The sequence below is a fragment of the Pelophylax lessonae genome, assembly GCF_965119305.1.
Source record: "Pelophylax lessonae genome assembly, chromosome: 2".
Classification (NCBI taxonomy): domain Eukaryota; kingdom Metazoa; phylum Chordata; class Amphibia; order Anura; family Ranidae; genus Pelophylax; species Pelophylax lessonae.
The window spans coordinates 552,932,833-552,951,057 of record NC_138769.1 but is presented as its reverse complement, the minus strand read 5'-3'; positions in this window follow the sequence as shown (position 1 = coordinate 552,951,057).

The following is an 18,225-nucleotide window of genomic DNA, read 5'->3' as shown; positions in this document are numbered from 1 at the left end:
GTCAGTTCTCCAGAAGCCTCCATTTGAAAATATTCGGGAGATTCCCCTGCTTAGACTCAGACGGTGGCCTTTTTGGTGGCCATTAGGCACGCAGGGTGTCTGAACTGGCGGCGTTGTCTTGTCGTTCACCTTACCTGGTTGTTCACAAGGATAAGGTGGTTCTGCGTCCATGTCCGTCGCTCCTTCCGAAGGTTGTCTCTGACTTTTATCTGAATGAAGACATTGTGTTGCCCTCCCTGTGTCACAAGCCTAAACATCATAAGGAAGTTGCCTTGCACTCCCTGGATGTATCTGGCAGCTACGGAGTCTTTTAGGAAATCAGACTCACTATTTGTCCTCATGGATGGGCCTCCCAAGGGGCTGGCTGCTTTGGCTGCAACCATTTTCAGATGGATCAGACAGACTGTGGTTCGGGCTTATTCTATTAAGGGTCAGATTCCTCTTTTCCCTGTCAAGGCGCACTCTACTTGGGCACTTAGTGCCTCCTGGGCCTTCCGTCATCAGGCGTCAATGGTTCAGGTTTGCAGGTGGCTACTTGGTCTTCTGTACACACATTCACAAAGTTTTATAAAGTGGAGGTGTTGGCATCTGCAGATGCTTCTTTTGAACGCAAAGTTTTGCAGGCTGCTGTTTAGAGGACTTGTCCTCTTTGAAGGTGTTTTTTTCAGGTGAGCTACAGTTGTTGACAGTTGAGCTCCAAGTTACCTGGTTGGCTATATTAAAGAAAAGAAAAGGAGGCGCAAACACCTAGTGCATTACCCGTGGTACTGTTAAAATAGGTTTAATAAAAATGCTGAATGCATACTCACAAACATGAAGAATAAAAATCGTATTGCAAATTCCCGTCACCCATGTGTTGGACCATGTCCTGGAAATTGCGACCGCTAACGCGTTTCGGGAGTCAAGCTCCCTTCCTCAGAAGGGAGGAAGGGAGCTTGACTCCCGAAACGCGTTAGCGGTCGCAATTTCCAGGACATGGTCCAACACATGGGTGACGGGAATTTGCAATACGATTTTTATTCTTCATGTTTGTGAGTATGCATTCAGCATTTTTATTAAACCTATTTTAACAGTACCACGGGTAATGCACTAGGTGTTTGCGCCTCCTTTTCTTTTCTTTAATGCATCCGTTTGGAGTTCCCTGCCTGAGGAGAGCAGCACGCCAGTCTTCCCTTTCGGAGTGAGCGCTTGGCTGATTATTTGTTTGGATACCTGGTTGGCTATGTTTAGCCTTGGGGAAGTTTGTTTTTTCTGCTGTTCCTACCCCCCATGCTTGACACTGCTTTGGGATGTCTCTACTGTCAAGAAGATGAAGAGCTATGTCTGTCAACGAATGAAAGAAAAAATTGGATTTTTGTGTTACCGTAAAATCCATTTCTCTGTTGTTCATTGATGGACACAGAATCCACCCCTCTATGGAGTTGGGTGCTGGGGGGTCAACAATAGAATCCCCAGCAACAATAGATTTACCCCCAGCAACAATAGATCTCCCAGCAGCCATCAACAAAAGACCCCTCCCTTCGATAGTAGACCCCTCCCATCAACAATTGACCCCATCACCCCAACAACGATAGATTACCCACCAGCATCAATAGACCCCCCAGCACCACCTACCATTAGATATATTCGGTGCTGGAGGTGCTAAAAAAAGCTGTGTCTGTCACACAGTAAAGCAAAGTCGGACCTGATATTTATCTGCTGCAGTTTTAAGTAAAAGACAAGTTTTGTCTCTTCTCCAGTCATTCACTGGGCAGTAAAAAGATTTAAAAAGTGGTTCTAAAGCCTTAAGGTTTTTCGACTTAATGCTGCCGCCACTGTCTCCCTCTTTTTTGGGCAGATTGATAGCAGCTGTCAAACAAACGCTGTGACATTGGAGCAGGGGGCGGGGCCGAGTCCTGCTGTCTGTTTCAATGGACACATTGGTAACGAGCATGCACAGATGCCCCCATGGAAAGCGGCTTTCCATGAGGGCACCCGGCAAAGAGGAGGGGCCTGGAGCGCTGGCGGGGGACCCCAGAAGAAGGGGATCTGGGCTTCTCTGTGCAAAAGCATTGAACAGAGCAGGTAAGTGTAGACATGTTTGTTATTTTAATTAGAAAAAAAACCCCAAAGGTTTAATTCACTTTAAGATGAGCCTATCTTTTTCTCCTATCAGCATGCCCCTTGTTAGGTCATGCACACTCAACACAACTACAGTGTACAACGGATTCTTAGAAGCTGATATCAGGTCAAATTCAGATACTTAACCTGCGTACTTTTAAAAAAGAAATATTCAATGATGCATAAATAAATGGAGACCTGCATTATGTGTCTTTTATATCTGCCTTGAGTTCAGCTTTAAAAAGTTCCCGTTTTAGCATTGGCTTTCTTTGTGGAACACTGCCCAATTTCTGCATTACATAACTGCTTCTCATGAGCAACATGTAGCTCTATTATTTTGCATGACCAGTACCTGTCCATTTGCCAAGTCAGGAAGAAAAACCACGACTGGTCCTGGTGGAGAACATCGCTCTCAATGATAGAAATGCCTGTGTAAGGTCGACTTTGCCTTTAGCCTGAAAATGTCATTGTTATTATTTCAGTTTCATATAAAAAAGACTTTTACATGAATGTTATATGTAGTACTGAGCAGCATAAATACATTGTTTACTTTTGCTGAATATCTTTGGCAACCTTTAGAGAAAGAGGGAGAGAGAACAAGTAGCTTTTCTCTGCGTTAGCTTGGATTCATGGGAAAATTCACATAGGGTTATAAATATGTTGGGAAAGGAATGTAGTGAATAGTCAAGTGTTTTGCAACCTATACAATCCTTTAACAACATTTTTACGATCCCTCCTTTGTAGAATTCTTTCTGCGCAGAATACTGACATTATTGTTTTTGTTCATTAATGGGCTTGACTGCACAACCTTTTCCTTTAAAAGGTCATCTTTCTAGATTATTGCGCACACTTAACAGGGCGATTGGAACTTAACAGGTTAACAGGGCCTATGACTTTATTGCTATCATGGGAAGTTAGCTCTGCTGCTTTACATAACACCTTTCCATTCCTAGGTCAGCAGACCATATCCATACAGTCCTCTCTTTCATGGTCCAGAAGCAAACATGAATAATACAAACATACCACTGTCAGGAGAGAAATGATGCACAGTATTCATTGGCTTGATTTTGTTTTCTTACAGACTTGCTTGTGACCAGAAAATACAGGTATTCATGCAACATGTGGAGATCTGCGATAAGAATGAATGTAGCTTTTCACAAGTCGGATGTTTCCTTTCCTAGAATGTGTGAAAGGTGCTATGGAGAGGGTGTCAGGGGCAAGAAACCTGGGCAAAAATTCCAAAGCGGTTTTTATGTACAGTTTATCGCAAGGGTCTCAATACACATAGAGCAGTAACTGGCATGCATGGGCTTAGGCAAAGAGGAGCTATAGGAACCAGTGGTATTCAGTAAGGAGCAGGAGGAAAATGGAAGAAGGGTGTGACACTTCCTGGATCAGGAAATTAGACCCACAACCTAGAATTCCCATGTGCATGTGAACAACACCACCTTCATGGGTATAGGCACATGTGGTTACTGTATAACTATATTTATCTAGAGTAAAGCTGTATTATGTACTAGAGGAGAGAGACCCATTTTACAGTAAATAACCACAGCAGGATATTATTATGAATGATATGTGTGTACATCTCTAACAGGGCTCTCTATTGGCTGGCCTAAAGGGTAACTCTTATGTTGTTGAAAAGAAAAATGTGATGCCTGAAAAAAAATGTGGTGCCTAAAAAAAAAAAAAAAAAAGAAATATAGCATACAATAGCTACACAAGCCATATTGTAATTTAATGTTATTCAAAATTACCTTTCCTTTTAAATCTGCAGCCACTGTGATATTCTGTAAAATTCAATGCAATATGGCAACCTGGAGGCGTTCTGTACATAGTTGCTGTACAAAATACCCCCAGAAATGTAATTTCCTGCTTGTGTAATTGGCTTTTTGATTTTCCCAGAAGTCTGCACTAAGATAACTCAGATTTTGGGTACCCCCTGAAACAAACATGTTATTTATGGAGAAATACTCTCAAATCACATCTAAAGGGATGCATTCCCTGTAACACTGTAATATAGGGGTGTCAAACTCAATTTTATCATGGGCTGCATCAGCATTATGGTTGCCCTAAAATGACTGGTTGTATCTGTAAGACTAGATGTCCACGGCATCCCTCCCCTCCCTTACATCAGGTGTCAAGAGCCGCCCCACCATCAGAAGTCAATAGTCCCCCACCCTCCCTTACATAGCAGTGCAGCCCCCCTTACCTTGTGCTTCTGACAGGAAGAAGCTGAGAAATAGAAAGTGCAGGGTCTGGAGAAGGACCAGAGAAGGGCTTGAGTCAGCTGCTGCTGTTGATTTAGCCTGCGGGCTTTATGCTTGGCACACGTGCTGTAATACCTGTAATACATAAATATGTTTTAAATACAAGTTTATGTACTTGAATTTGACTTGGTGACTGACTCTTGCAGTTTACTATACAGCAGAGTTCAGATAGGGGGGAGAAGAAGCAGCACAGGCATGCTACTAGGAGGACAGAGATGACCAGTCCCCCGATGACGTCATCTCCCAGAGGGGCCAGTCCCCCGATGACATAATCTCTCTGATGAGCTAGTCATCTCTCTGATGAAATGTGTTGAGCGTGGCTACGACACTATGTTATCATGCATGCTGTCCGGTGCAGCCACACAGCTTGCTGTCAATGGGAGAGCAATTCTGTTTGATTTTATCGCTGTATGCAAGCTTTTTTAAGTCTATTGCCCATTGAGTTCTATAGCGTGATTCTGTTTACAAGTTACACTTGTTAGGCCTTTTGCACACCATACTCCTATTTGAGAATCTACTTTTTCAGGGTTTTTTGTTTTTTTTTGTATGTATTTGCGTGTTCTTGTTCTGCACAGTATGTAAACGAGCATTTGTGCACATTTGTGCACAACTGCGCGCATGAGGCATAAATTACTGAACAAAAATTCAGATTTTTCTATTTTGTTTTTACTGAAGAATGCACGAGGCTCATTTGCACGCCTGTGTGCACAGGCACATTACAATTAATCGGCTGTATTTTAGCTCAGTAGAAAAGAAAGCTGTACTGAGCTTTTTCAAACTGCAGTGTGCAATAGGCCTTATTTTGTTTTTCAAATAAATATTTTTTTTCTTTACGAATTACACTATGGGCGTATATGTTCTTTATTTTTTATCATGCTGATAAACCAGCTCTGACTGGATATGCACCTGATGTTTGGGGTTCCCCTATTCAAAGGGATAGAACACGCATTTGACCATACTTTATAATGGTCCACAGGATCCGGTCAGAGGCTTGTGAATCTGGTGTCACCTGGTGGTGGAAGCACTGCAAATTGGGAATTTGGGGACACTTATGAAACAACTGAAATGTGGATAATCTGTTCCTTTTTTTAACTTTGTTTTCTCTTTTATTAGCCCTTGCTTATGGGCTTCGGTGAACTAATTATTGTTTTGCATAATTGTTTGGTGTCACTTTTACTTCACGTTTATCATGAAATAAGTTTAAGGTCACTGTAATAATTTACATACATTGTTTATTTTTTGTTTTTAAAAGTATTGACTTAGAATTATTCATTTGTTTACTAATTTAGCGCTGCTTTTGTACAATATTATATTTTTGCGCTTGGTGTCACAGATTGCCTAAAGCAGAGTTCCACCCATTTTATATAGTTGCTATGTATGTTATCCCCTTTTAAAAATGCTTTTACCAATGTAAACTTTTTTTTTTTTTTGTAAGGAAAACTGAAAATTCCTATCAGATACTTACCGTAATTTTCCTTTTCTGATGGTCTCCATGGCAGCCTACGTGTGGGTTAACCCCGCCTCCTCTCCAATGGTATAGGACCCCCCTCCCATAAATTTCAGCTTGCAGGTTCAGCCAGTGTTCCATAGCTTAGTCGAATCCAAGACAAGAGGGTGGGAACCCCGGCTGCCGTGGAGACCATCAGGAAAGGAAAATTAAGTATCTGATAGGAATTTTCCATTTTCCTGAAAGTCTCCATGGCAGCCTACGTGTGGGAAATAACTAGCCCAAGCCACACGAGTGGGAATGTTTTTAAATAAAGAAAATTTTAATTCAAATTATTAGCAGACAAGACAGTCAGGCCAAAATTAACTGAAACAAGGAGGCTGGCTCCACACAGTAATGGGTCATAAAGGTATTGACAGAAGACCAGGAAGCTGCTCTGCAGACTACTTCTGGAGCCACGTGATGTGAAGCCGCCCAGGACGTTGATATACCTCTCGTTGAGTGGGCTGTCACCGCCTCTGGAGGAGCCAAACCCTCTACACTGTAAGCCTGCTGTATAGCAGTCACAATCCAGGCTGCGATAGACCTCCACAAGGCCCGCTTCCCTCTGTTCCTGCCAGAAAAGAGGATGAAAAGGTTGTCTGATTGCCTGAAAGGAGCTGTTGCCTGAAGGTAATCCCTTAGAGTTTTACCCACATCCAGGGGACAAGGTTCAGGATCATAAGGGGACTGAAAGGTAGGAAGAACAATCTCTTGGTTTTCATGAAAGATTTATGTCACTTTCAGATTGGAATTGAGCATCGGAAGAAGGACTACTCGATCCGGGAAGAACGTAAGGAATGGTTCTTTGTGAACTGATCTCAGAGACCCTTTTGGCTGAAGTGATTGCCACCAAGAAGACTGTTTTAATGGTAAGATCTCTGATAGAGATGGAGTTTATCGGACTAGTTCTTGACAAAACGTTAAGAACGAGAGGAAGGTCCCATTTCGGAAATCTTGGTTTCCTTTGAGGCCTAAGCCTGACCACTCCTTTGAAAAATTGTTGGACAAGTGAATGTTTGGCCCAAGGAACACCGGAGAAAACAAGACAAGGCTGATATTTGAACCCTGAGAGTGCCTACTGATAGAGATTTATCCAGACCTGCTTGAAGGAACTTCAGTACTTCCTGTACTCCAAACTCCGAGGATGAATTTCCCTCCGGGTATGTGAATTCTAAGAATCTGGCCCAGACTGCAGTAAACCTTATTCGTGCTTGGTCTTCTAGAATTCATCAAGGTGGGGATGACCCCAGGAGGACATCCGAGGGATTCCATCCTCTCCCTCTCAAGAACCAGACCATCAGCCGGAGCAGAGCAGGGCAGGGGTGTAGTGTCGTTCCCTGCGAGAGAAGGTCCGGCCTGAGAGGAAGGGAAAGCGGGCTCCGATAGCTGAGCTGCAGGAGAAGTGGGAACCATGGCCTGTTCGGCCAATGTGGGGTCACCATGACGATCTCCACATATTCTGCTTGGAGTCTTTGCAGAAACTTGAGAATGATGGCAATCAGAGGAAAGACATATGCTCTGCTGAATTCCCATCTGTCGGTCAGAGTATCTGTCCCGCAGGCTTGGTGACACCTGCATGCACGTGAAGTACTTCTCCAATTTGTGGTTGCAAGGAGATGCAAACAGGTCTACTTCGGGTGAAACCCCTAGTGACAGAATCCATTTGAATGTGTCTGTGTGGAGAGACCACTCATTGTGATTCACCTGGACTCTGGAGAGAAAGTCTGCCTGGACATTCTGCGGCCCGGGAATGTAGACTGCCGAGATGTTGGTCAGATGGACCTGAGCCCATGTCATGATTGGGTCTAACTCTTGCAGAAGGGAGAGACTGTGGGTTCCACCCTGTCTCTTCACATAAGCCACTGCCGTGGTGTTGTCCATTCTGAGCAGTACGGATTTCCCTTCTACTAGATGACGGAAAGCTTGAAGAGCCAGAAAGGCTGCATGGAGCTCCAGGATATTGGAGACAGGGGTGTGAGTTTGTGGAGACCATTTCCCTTGAGCCACTTCTGCCATGCAATGGGCTCCCCAACCAGAGTTGCTGGCATCTGTTGTAATGATGATCCAGGAGATGGGAACTAAGGAATGGCAGTTGAGCAGGTTCTTGCACTTACGCCACCATAAAAGGCTGTTTCTTATGTTGTGGGAAATATAGATATGCTGCTCGTGCTCCTCCGGATTCCACTGAAGAAGAAAGCCCCTTTGAAAAGGCCGCATCCGCCATAACGCCCACTTGACCATAGGGGTTGTTGAGACCATGGTGCCGATGATCTTGAGGCACTGGGAGGCCCTCAGGAAGGAGGAGAGAGTAGAAGAATCCTCTGTCGTACTACTGGAATTTTTTCCAGAGGTAAAGAAATCGTACCTCGGACGGTGTTGAATTAACCCCCAAGACTAGGTGTTGAGTAGGTTCTAGGTGGCTTTTCTGTAGATTCAACAACCAGCCAAACTCCGTGAGAGTTGCAATGACCTGATTCCTGTGGGTCAAAATTTGGTCTTCATCTTGAGACAACAGGAGAAGGTCGTCGAGGTAGTGATGTAGACGTACGCCATTTGTCCTGATAAGAACTACTACAGCCAGGAGGATCTTGGAAAACACCCTTGGGGATGTGGACAGACCAAAAGGGAGGCAGGTGAATTGGAAGTGCTGATATTCGATCGTGAAGCGAAGATATTTGTGGAAGTTCACTGCCACAGGTACATGGAAGTATGCGTCTTTGAGATCTATTGATGCTAGCCAATCGCCTGGAAGCACCACCTTCTGAATGGTAGATAAAGTTTCCATCTTGAACCTCTCGTTCTTTACGAATTTGTTTAGATAGGTGAGGTCTATGACGGGCCTCCAGGATCCATTCTTCTTCTGTACCAGAAAGAGGGGTGAATATACGCCCTGAAACCTTTCTCGATCGGGCACAGGAACTACTGCGCCTTGGGCCACCAAAGTGCTTACATAGATGAGCAAAACAAGGCAATTGGGTGGGTATAAACCTGGGAATGGGATCTGCCAAGAACTTAGTCCACATGTGGCCTGTGGATACTGTCTTGATGGTCCAGAAGCCTGAGATTGAGGCTGCCCAGACACGCTGAAAGTGGAGCAAGTGCACCCCCACCTGGCATGTCTGAACGGGCCCAATCTCAAAAAGACTTTGAGGCTTCCTGCCCAGAAGGAGCTGAATTCCTGACTGTTCTACGGGAATATGCTTGGCCTCCTTTCCAATTCCTCCTAAAATCTCTACCGGGTCTGTAAGAGCGGGCATCTCTTGAGCGCTCGGAATATTGTTTTCTCGGTTGCGACTTCTTTGGACCAAAAAAGGCGTCTATCCTGAGGGAGAAAACCTGATTTTCCACCAGTAGCTCGTGTTATGGCGCTATCCAATCTATTCCCGAAGAGGGAAGAGCCTTCAAAAGGGATCTTGCACCAGGCTTGCTTAGAGGCTGGATCCGCCAGCCAGGGGCGCAACCACAGGGCCCATTTAGCTGTAACAGAGGATAGCATTGCCCTTGACAGAAGACGGAGGACATCAATAGAGGCTTCTCCAAGAAAGACTGAAGCTAGCTTAAGCTCTTGAATGGGAGAGCTTTCAACCGCATCATTCCCAGTTTCACCTCCACGTCGGAAACCCAGGTTTCCATGGCCTTGGACATGGCTGCCAGTGCCAAAGCAGGTTTACAGGCTGCACCAGCCATAATATAAATTTGCTTCAAATCTAGATCCATCTTCCTATCTAGGGGATCTTTGAAGGAAACTGCGTCGTCCAGCTGCAGAGTAACATGCTTTGTTAGTCTGGTGACTGCGGCATCAACCAAAGAAGCCGACTCCAAATGACTGACATCCTCCAACTTAAAAGGGTAAAGCTTTGCCAGTTTAGAAGATAGGGAGGATTTGCCGTCCCCTTTGCTCCATTCGTCCATTATGACATCCTTTAACTCCGTAAGGAGTGGGAAGTTCAAACGCTCTTTTCCCAAGTGTTTGAAAAATTTCCGCTGTTTCGTCTGCGGAGTTACAGGATCTTCCCATTTCAGAGCTTCTTTGATCGCTCTGATAAGAGGTAAAAGGGCAAAATCAAAGCCCCCAACTACACCTTCCTCTTCCGATTCACTCTCTGAAGATCTTCCAGAGGCAAAGCTCAGCTGAGAGGGGCCTTGGTCTTCAGGGGCCTCAGTGCGGGACTAGTGCCCCATTCTTTCAGGGATTGTTGAACTACCCACTTCACCAGAGACTCCAACCTCTGGTCTTCAGTCTCCCTCTCACTGGCTGCGCAAGCAAAACAGGGCTCGCAAAGGGACTTGTCCTCCGGGACATGTGCCCCACAACCCCAACAGGCTCTCTGGGCCGTATGGCTACTGTGGCGGTGTGTGCGGTGTCTGGAGAAGGAATTTGAGCGTCTCCTCTGAAGCCTGCTCCCTGTTGGAGACTCACGGCATCTGGACCTGGAAGATGAGTCTCTTTGTGGCCTGACAGGGTCTCTTTCTTGATGAGTACCAGACCTGGAAGAGCTGGGGACAAAGAGAAATCCAGGGAGACACAGGATTTAACCATGAATCATGAGCCAGCATCTCCCCCTTTACGCCCCCCCCCCCCCTGAATGTACCAGCACCCACCTGTTGTGAGAGGGCTGGTCACATGAGGGCGGTGACGCAGGATCCAAGCTTCAGGCAAAACCACAACTGACAAGGGAGAATACAAGGGGTCAGAAACAAGCAGCACAGTGAGCCATGTAGTGTCCCTCCCATCCATCCATCCACCCCCTCCTCCACACTGCCAGCATCATGCAGCACCCGGCAAACCAATCCCCACATACCTGGATCACTCAAGGCAGAGACACAGGGAAGCTGTCGCTATGCCCACAGTACTTCCCAATAGCACTGGGGCTGACAGCTGTTTAAATTTTGCGCCAGGATGACGTCAGCGGTGACCTGGCCGCGATCGCGACTGCATATGCGCGGACCAGGCCTCGATTCCGATCGCGGCAAACTGCGCATGTGCGAGCCGGGAACCAAGCTCCGTTCCCCTACTGCGCAGGCGCCCGCCGAACTGAGCGGAGAAGAAGCAGGAAGGAGGAGGCTGGAACGCAGTGGGCGTTCCAGCAGCCATTGGACCACTAGCACCAGGGAAGTAAGAAGAAATAAGCACATATAAAACAAACATACTGCCATGGAGAACAAAGAGTCCATCTTCAGACCCTGCCAGGATGTCGCCGGCCGATTGGAGCACCGCACAGAGCCAGAGGGGATTTTTAAAGTGCCACTCACCCGCCCATGGCTGGGCCCTGGGCACACAGAAACTGCTGCTCAATCCTGAGGTAACTTGGCCAAATCTTGCACCTTTCATAGAGGTAATCCATTAGGGTCCTTGGAGGAGGACAAAAAAGGAACACTGGCTGTACCTGCAAGCTGAAATTTATGGAAGGGGGGTCCTATACCATTGGAGAGGAGGCGGGGTTAACCCACACGTAGGCTGCCATGGAGACTGTCAGGAAATACCTTTTTTCTTCTTATTTCAGCTGCACTTCTGGCTGTGTCCGCCTAGGTGATTACACAGCTCCTGGGATAGTGTTGTCATGTATGCCAGCAGCCCTTGTGCATTGCCTAGTTACAAAATCTTGCGTTATTTCCAGACCGGAAATGATGCGAACGGGGGGGCCTAGGATGTCCTGATTGACAGGTTGTTATAGCAATGGGGCGGGAACTTCTTCCGCTCACGCCATTGCTATGGCAACCTGTCAGAAAGAGGAAGAGCCGCCCGGTGGCAATACTGTGCAGGCGCGAGATCAGGAGGTTCATGCTGGGTAGCCAGCTGCACCTTATCCCGGAAAAACACATGAGCGGGCTTCAGAGGCCCACATGCTCGATTGGCCCCTCCCTGCTTCCGAGATCATGTAAGTTATTACAGATTTAAAAATAACAAGCATGAAGGCAGTTAGGACAGTATCTAAATAATAATGTACTAGTACTAACAATCATTGGGAAGCTTTTAAAAAAATTGATTATAATAGACTGGAGCTCCGCTTTAAGCAAGCTGCTCATTTATAAAGTAAATGCTCAAACACAGGTTTTTTATGTAATTTTCTATAGCGATGAGCTCATCAGTCTGCTGTTTTCTTTTTAGTCCTCATGGGGGGGGGGGACCGGAATCAGGGGGGCCCTCTTGTTAAAGGAGGCCTCCAGATTTCGATAAGCCCCCTGCCCGCAGACCGCCACAACCACAGCTCAGGTTTGTCGGGAAGAGCCCCTTGTCCCAATCAACATGGGGACAAGGTGCTTTGGGGTGGGGGGTACAGAACACCCCTGGTCCAAAGCACCCACCCCCCCATGTTGAGGGCATGTGGCCTGGTATGGTCCAGGAGGCATATTTTCCTGGTATGGCAAGTTCACTCCCCCCCCCCCTCTTTCCTGACCTCCTGGGCTGCATGCTTGGATAAGGGTCTGGTATGGGTTTTGGATGGGACCCCACGCAGTTTTTTTTTTAAATTTTGGCGTGGAGTTCCCCTTCAAGATCCTCAGAGCACAAGTCGCATGCAACATCTGATCATAATGATCTGACTTGGATGCGACTTCCATTCAAATCAATGGGCTGAAAGTCAGATCAGTTAAGACTGCTCTTATAGGGAACCATTGATTTTGACATGTCAAAAAAAAAACCTGCTTGATGCGGCTTAACAAAGTATCCAGCGATAAGCTGCGTTTGGCTGCTTTAGACATTTTACAGCTGTAACGCTGGTCTCCAGAATGTACTGGCCCATGGGTTTTTTTTCAGCTTGAAAATGCCTTTGCCACTTACAGCTCCTAAAAGCCTATGTGTGCATGGACACATAGAATATCATGGAGAGGTGTTTTTAAGCTGCAAAAAAAAAAAAAATCTGGTAAAAGCGGCTGTAAATAAACCCTGTATGCATGAGGCTTTATTGTCCAGTCACAGTGTATGGTGGTGAGGGGTACTGTAAAGCTCAACTAAAGTCCTGCTGCAAGAAACTGCAAGCGGTCCACTCCCCTTTTGGATAAGGCTGTGCTGTGTGGCAGAGCTGTGTAAATCTCAGACATGCATGCACAGTAACACAAATCCTTTGAAAGCTAAAACGGCTCCCTTATATGCATTTCATCTGGGAATTTTGTTGTTTGCCTGGAGTTCAGCTTTAGAGAAAATAAACTTCCATCTTTAAGTTTTACCTATAGGTAATGTAAATATCTCCTAAACATGCACCCTTTAGGAGATATTTACTGAGCTAGCAGCCAGTTACGTCACTGGCGCATGCGCTCTGAAGGAACGGCCACCCGTGCCAATTCTTCAGAGCAGTGTGCCGTGACTGGCGGCTCCTGCGCACATGCACGGGAGTGACGTCATCACGGCTCCAGCCATTCACAGAGCCGGAGCCGCAAACCCAGAAGGAAGACCGGTTAGAGATGGACGCTGCCTTCAGCGATGGCATTGCATTGTTGGAGCGCTTCGTTTTCAGGTAAGTTTAACATAATGTGCTAGTTAGTATGTAATGCATACTAGCACATTATGCCTTTGCCTTGTAAGTAAGAAAAAAAAAGTGCAGTGGTTTACAACCGCTTTAATGACATTTTATCAAGTCATTACAGTAACATTTATTATGCAGCAGACATATAAAACAACAGGAGTTGCCCAACCCAAAACGTAGACATGAAAAGACATTTCTCTTAATTCCAGTGCTGTGAGTAATACAAACAAATGGGTGAATTTCTGCTGTGAAAGGTAACAAGTCACTCCATGAATAATTAGCTATAAAATTTGACTTTAAATAGGCTTCTGGGCATTTTCTGTAAAAAGTTGACGTCCCTGCAGGACCCTCATGAAAAATCACTGCTGCTAAGAAAATATTTATAGACAAGATCCAAAGCTTTGTAAGCAGTGATGTGCTGGGGATGTTAAGCAGCAGAGCCATCTGGAGATGAATTTTTCCACTGACCACAGATCTGGGTCGTAACAAAATCCAACAGGCAGCATCTTCTACCATGGTTCACTATGGTATACTCGTCTGTTTAGCAGCTGTCTGTAGATGACTACACATCTTTTCCCATAACTGCATTTATTGGGGGTTTTCCTCATGAATCCTAAAAAATAGTAAATTGGTAAAATACTAATAATCTCCTGGGGGCCCACAAGGTTTATATTATGCTTGTGTTAAAGCAGTACCACAATCAGGCAGAGATGTTCATGATGTGAATTGAAAAGGTCCATTTTCATGGTAGAGTCAAGTACTGACTGTCTAGTACAAGAAACCCAAGGTCCTTAGTACACTTTATCCCTCCATCAATCTAAAAAAATACCTGCACTGCTTTCCTGGTGCCTATTAGGGATGGGTGAATGGTTTGGCCCGAGCTTGCCTGTTCGACGAACACCCGAATTATCAGGGCGTTCGACCGTTTGTTTGGCCCGCTAAATGACCACAATGCACTGTGCCACCACACAGTGCATTGGAAGCCCTGATTGGCTGAAGCAATGAAAGCTTTGCCCAATCAGGGTACAGAGCACTGTCAGAGCCATGATTGGAGAAAGTAATGATGACTCTATCCAATCATGGCTCATTGCTCTTACTCCCACCCGACACTATAAAAGTATTCTTTCAATAGCGGCCATTTGTAGTGTGATATTGGCGTGGAGAGAGATAGAACAGGGCTCTGTTCAGTGCTACTGGTGAGTTTGAGTGTTATAGTGTGCTATTCTGATTATATTATCAGTGTAGAATATCAGTTTAGTGTGAATCTAGTGATAGTTCAGTCAGTGTGAGCGTAGTGTGACCATTTATTTTTACTTTAGTGACACTTTAGTGTGAATCTAGTGATAGCTAAGTCAGTGTGACTGTAGTGACCATTTATTTTTACTTTAGTGTCAGTTTATTTTGTCAGGGCAGGTTCCTGCATTATATATTTCAGTGAGTTAGTGCTCGTTTAACCACTTAAGCCCCGGAAGATTTTACCCCCTTCCTGACCAGGCCCTATTTTGCGATTCGGCACTGCGTGACTTTAACGGACAATTGCTCGGTCGTGCGACGCTGTACCTAAATGAAATTGACGTCCTTTTTTTCCCACAAACAGAGCTTTCTTTTGGTGGTATTTGAACACCTGTGCAATTTTTACTTTTTGCGCTATAAACAAAATAAATGCGTACATTTTGAAAAAATAATATTTTTCAAATTTTTATATGAAATTCCCCAAAAAAATGTAAAAATCAAATTTTTTAAACATTTTTGGCCAATTTGTTTTCTACTACATATGTTTGGTAAAAAAATCGCAATAAGCGTATTTTGATTGGTTTGCGCAAAAGTTATTGCGTTTACTAACTAAGGGAAAGATTTCTGTCATTTTTGGTAGTAATTGCGGCGATCTACGATTTTTTTTTTTTTGCGGGACTGCGACATTGCAGCGGACAGATCGGACCTTTGACTGACATTTTTGACACTTTTGGGGTTACCAGTGACATTACTACAGTAATCAGTGCTATAAATATGCACTGTTACTGTAAAAATGACACTGGCAGGGAAGGGGTTAACTTTAATGGTAATCAAGGGGTTAAGTGTATCCCTAGGGGCGTGCTTCTAACTGTAAAGGGGTGTGGCTAGTGGTGTAACAACAGAGACATACGATCCTACATAGCAGGACCGTATGATCTCTGTTCTTACACAGGGGAGAATGACAGGCGGCTTTGTTTACATTAGCCGCCTGCCTTTCTCCCTCTCCACGGGGAGATCACGAGTGACCGGCGGACATCGGGTCCGCCGGTCACTCGCGCGGACTGCTTAGGGAACGAGCCCCCTAGAGCCTCACAGACGAGCGACGTAGTCCTACGTCACTTTGCCTGTGAGGGGCTGACCGCCGCCGTAAATAGTCGTGCGGCGGTCGGCAAGCGGTTGACAAAGTATACTTCTGTGCGTTACGTGCCGTTAAACGCAGTATATTTCTGTGCGTTAGTGCACATCTAACGCAGTTTATTTCAGTACATTACTGCAGGTTTAACGCAGTATATTTCTGTGCGTTAGTGCACGTTTATTGCAGTATATTTCTGTGAGTTAGTGCACGTTTAATGCAGTATATTTCAGTGTGTTACGTGCCGTTTAACAGTATATTTCAGTGCATTAGTACACATTTAACACAGTATATTTCTGTGTGTTACTGCACATTTAACGCAGTATATTTCAGTGCATTATGTGCCGTTTAACGCAGTATATTTCAGTGCGTTAGTGCACATTTAACGCAGTATATTTCAGTGCGTTACTGCACATTTAATACAGTGAATTTCAGTGCGTTATGAGCTGTTTCACGCAGTATATTTCAGTGCATTAGTGCATGTATATTTCAGTGCGTTAGTACACATTTAACGCAGTATATTTCTGTGCCTTAGTGCACGTTTAATGCAGTATATTTCAGTGTGTTACTTGCCATTTAGCGCAGTATTTTTCAGTGCGTTACATGCCGTTTAACACAGTATATTTCAGTGCCTATGTACACGTTTAACACAATATATTTAAGTGCGTTAATGCACGCTTAACGCAGTATATTTCTGTCCATTAGTGCAGTTTTACTACAGTATATTGTAGTGTGTCGGTGGAGTGGGTCTGTGTAGTTAGTATTAAGGTTAATGTGCACCAAACACCACTTTCCATTGATTAAAGTGCATCCACCTACACGTTTCCACATCTTTATTACATTTTGTTAAAAAGCAACCCCCATCATGTCTGGGAGGCCAACAAGAAGAGGCAGACGTTCCCATGGCCCGTGGTCAGTCCTCAGCAAGGCATCATTTTCTCTGTTTAGTGATATTGCCCGTGCTATCCAGCCACATCATGAAAAGGAAGTGGTGGACTGGCTTACTAAACACTCCTCATCCTCCGTCACCCAAGCAGAGACTAGTGTGCAGTCAACTGCAGTTGCCAGAGTGGTTAAATCTGCCTCCTTGTCCACAGCTATTCCTGCCATAGCCCCAAGAACAGGCATGGAGGAGTCAGCTGAGTTAATTGAACACAGCGTCAGCCACTTGCTTCTTGATGATGCACAACCATTACTTGATTCAGATGTTGATTTTGAGGTTGAGGAAGGTAGGAACATAAGCCTACAGAGAGAGGAGAACATTTGTACATAAATTGGCAGTCATGTTCCCTCAGCCGCAGTGTATTGCCAAGCTGTCACCAGTGGTAATGAGGATGAAGGAGATGATGATGATGGGGTCACTGACAGGACTTGGGTGCTGGATACAGCAGAGGAAGTAAGTTAGGGTGAGGAACAACCCCAATGAGGCAGCCATCATGGAAGAGTAGAGAGCAGCCACCCCATTCCATAACATTGTGGAGCTGTTATCTCCTGGCACCCTTCCCACAGCTAAGCTGTCTGGGCCTTTTTTAGCACATGTGCAGCCGATCGCACTGTTGCAATTTGCAAACTTTGTCTCAAGTTCATCAAGCGTGGCAAAAACACTAGCCATTTGGGTAGCACATGCTTGACAAGGCATTTACCTCCTACCACTCAGCTCATTGACAAGAGCACCTGAAAGCCACACAAAAGGGACGCAACTCTGTTCCTCCTTCTTACTCTCCTCAGTCTACCCCCACTATACCTCATGACCTCTCAGCAGCCACCACTGACAGGGATGATGGTATAGTGCAGGGTGTCCCAGGTCCTTGCAGCACATCTACCAGTAGCACACCACCTGCTGTAGACTATAGCCAGCAAATTTCTCTGCCCCATCTGCTGCAGCGTAAAAAAAAACATACAATCACCGCCACCCACATGCCCAGCATCTAAATGCAAGCTTGTCAAAGCTGCTGGCATTAAAACTTTTGTCTTTCCATCTGATTGATTCTGGTGAAGAATGTGCTGTACCACAATGGCAGGTTCCTAGTCGGTATTTATTTTCATGTAAAGGCCATTCCAGCTCTCTACCATCACGTGGCAGGCAATGTTGTGGCATCGCTGGGCAAGGCAGTCAGCCGCAAAGTCCACATTACTGCTGAAACGTGGTCCAGCAAGCATGGTCAGGGACGCTATATTTCATTCACAGCACACTGGGTAACTCTGCTTGCAATTTGGGAAGGATGCAGGACAGGGCTCAGTACTGCAGCTTGTTGTGCTGCCACGTCTCTATACAGCTAGTGGTGATGATGCAAGATTTGTCAGCTCTACCCCCTCCTCTTCCTCCATGCCCTCCTTTGCTGAATTTTCATATGAACCACAAATACCCCCTAACCGTTCAAAGGGCTATTTAATGACAGGCTAAAAGGTGCAATGCAGTGCTTCAGTTGGTGTGTCTAGGGGACAGGAACTACACCAGAGCAAAGATTCTTGCAGCTCTGCGGGGGCAGGCAAAGAGGTTGTTCACGCCATGCTAGCTGAAGCCAGGAATGGTGGTGT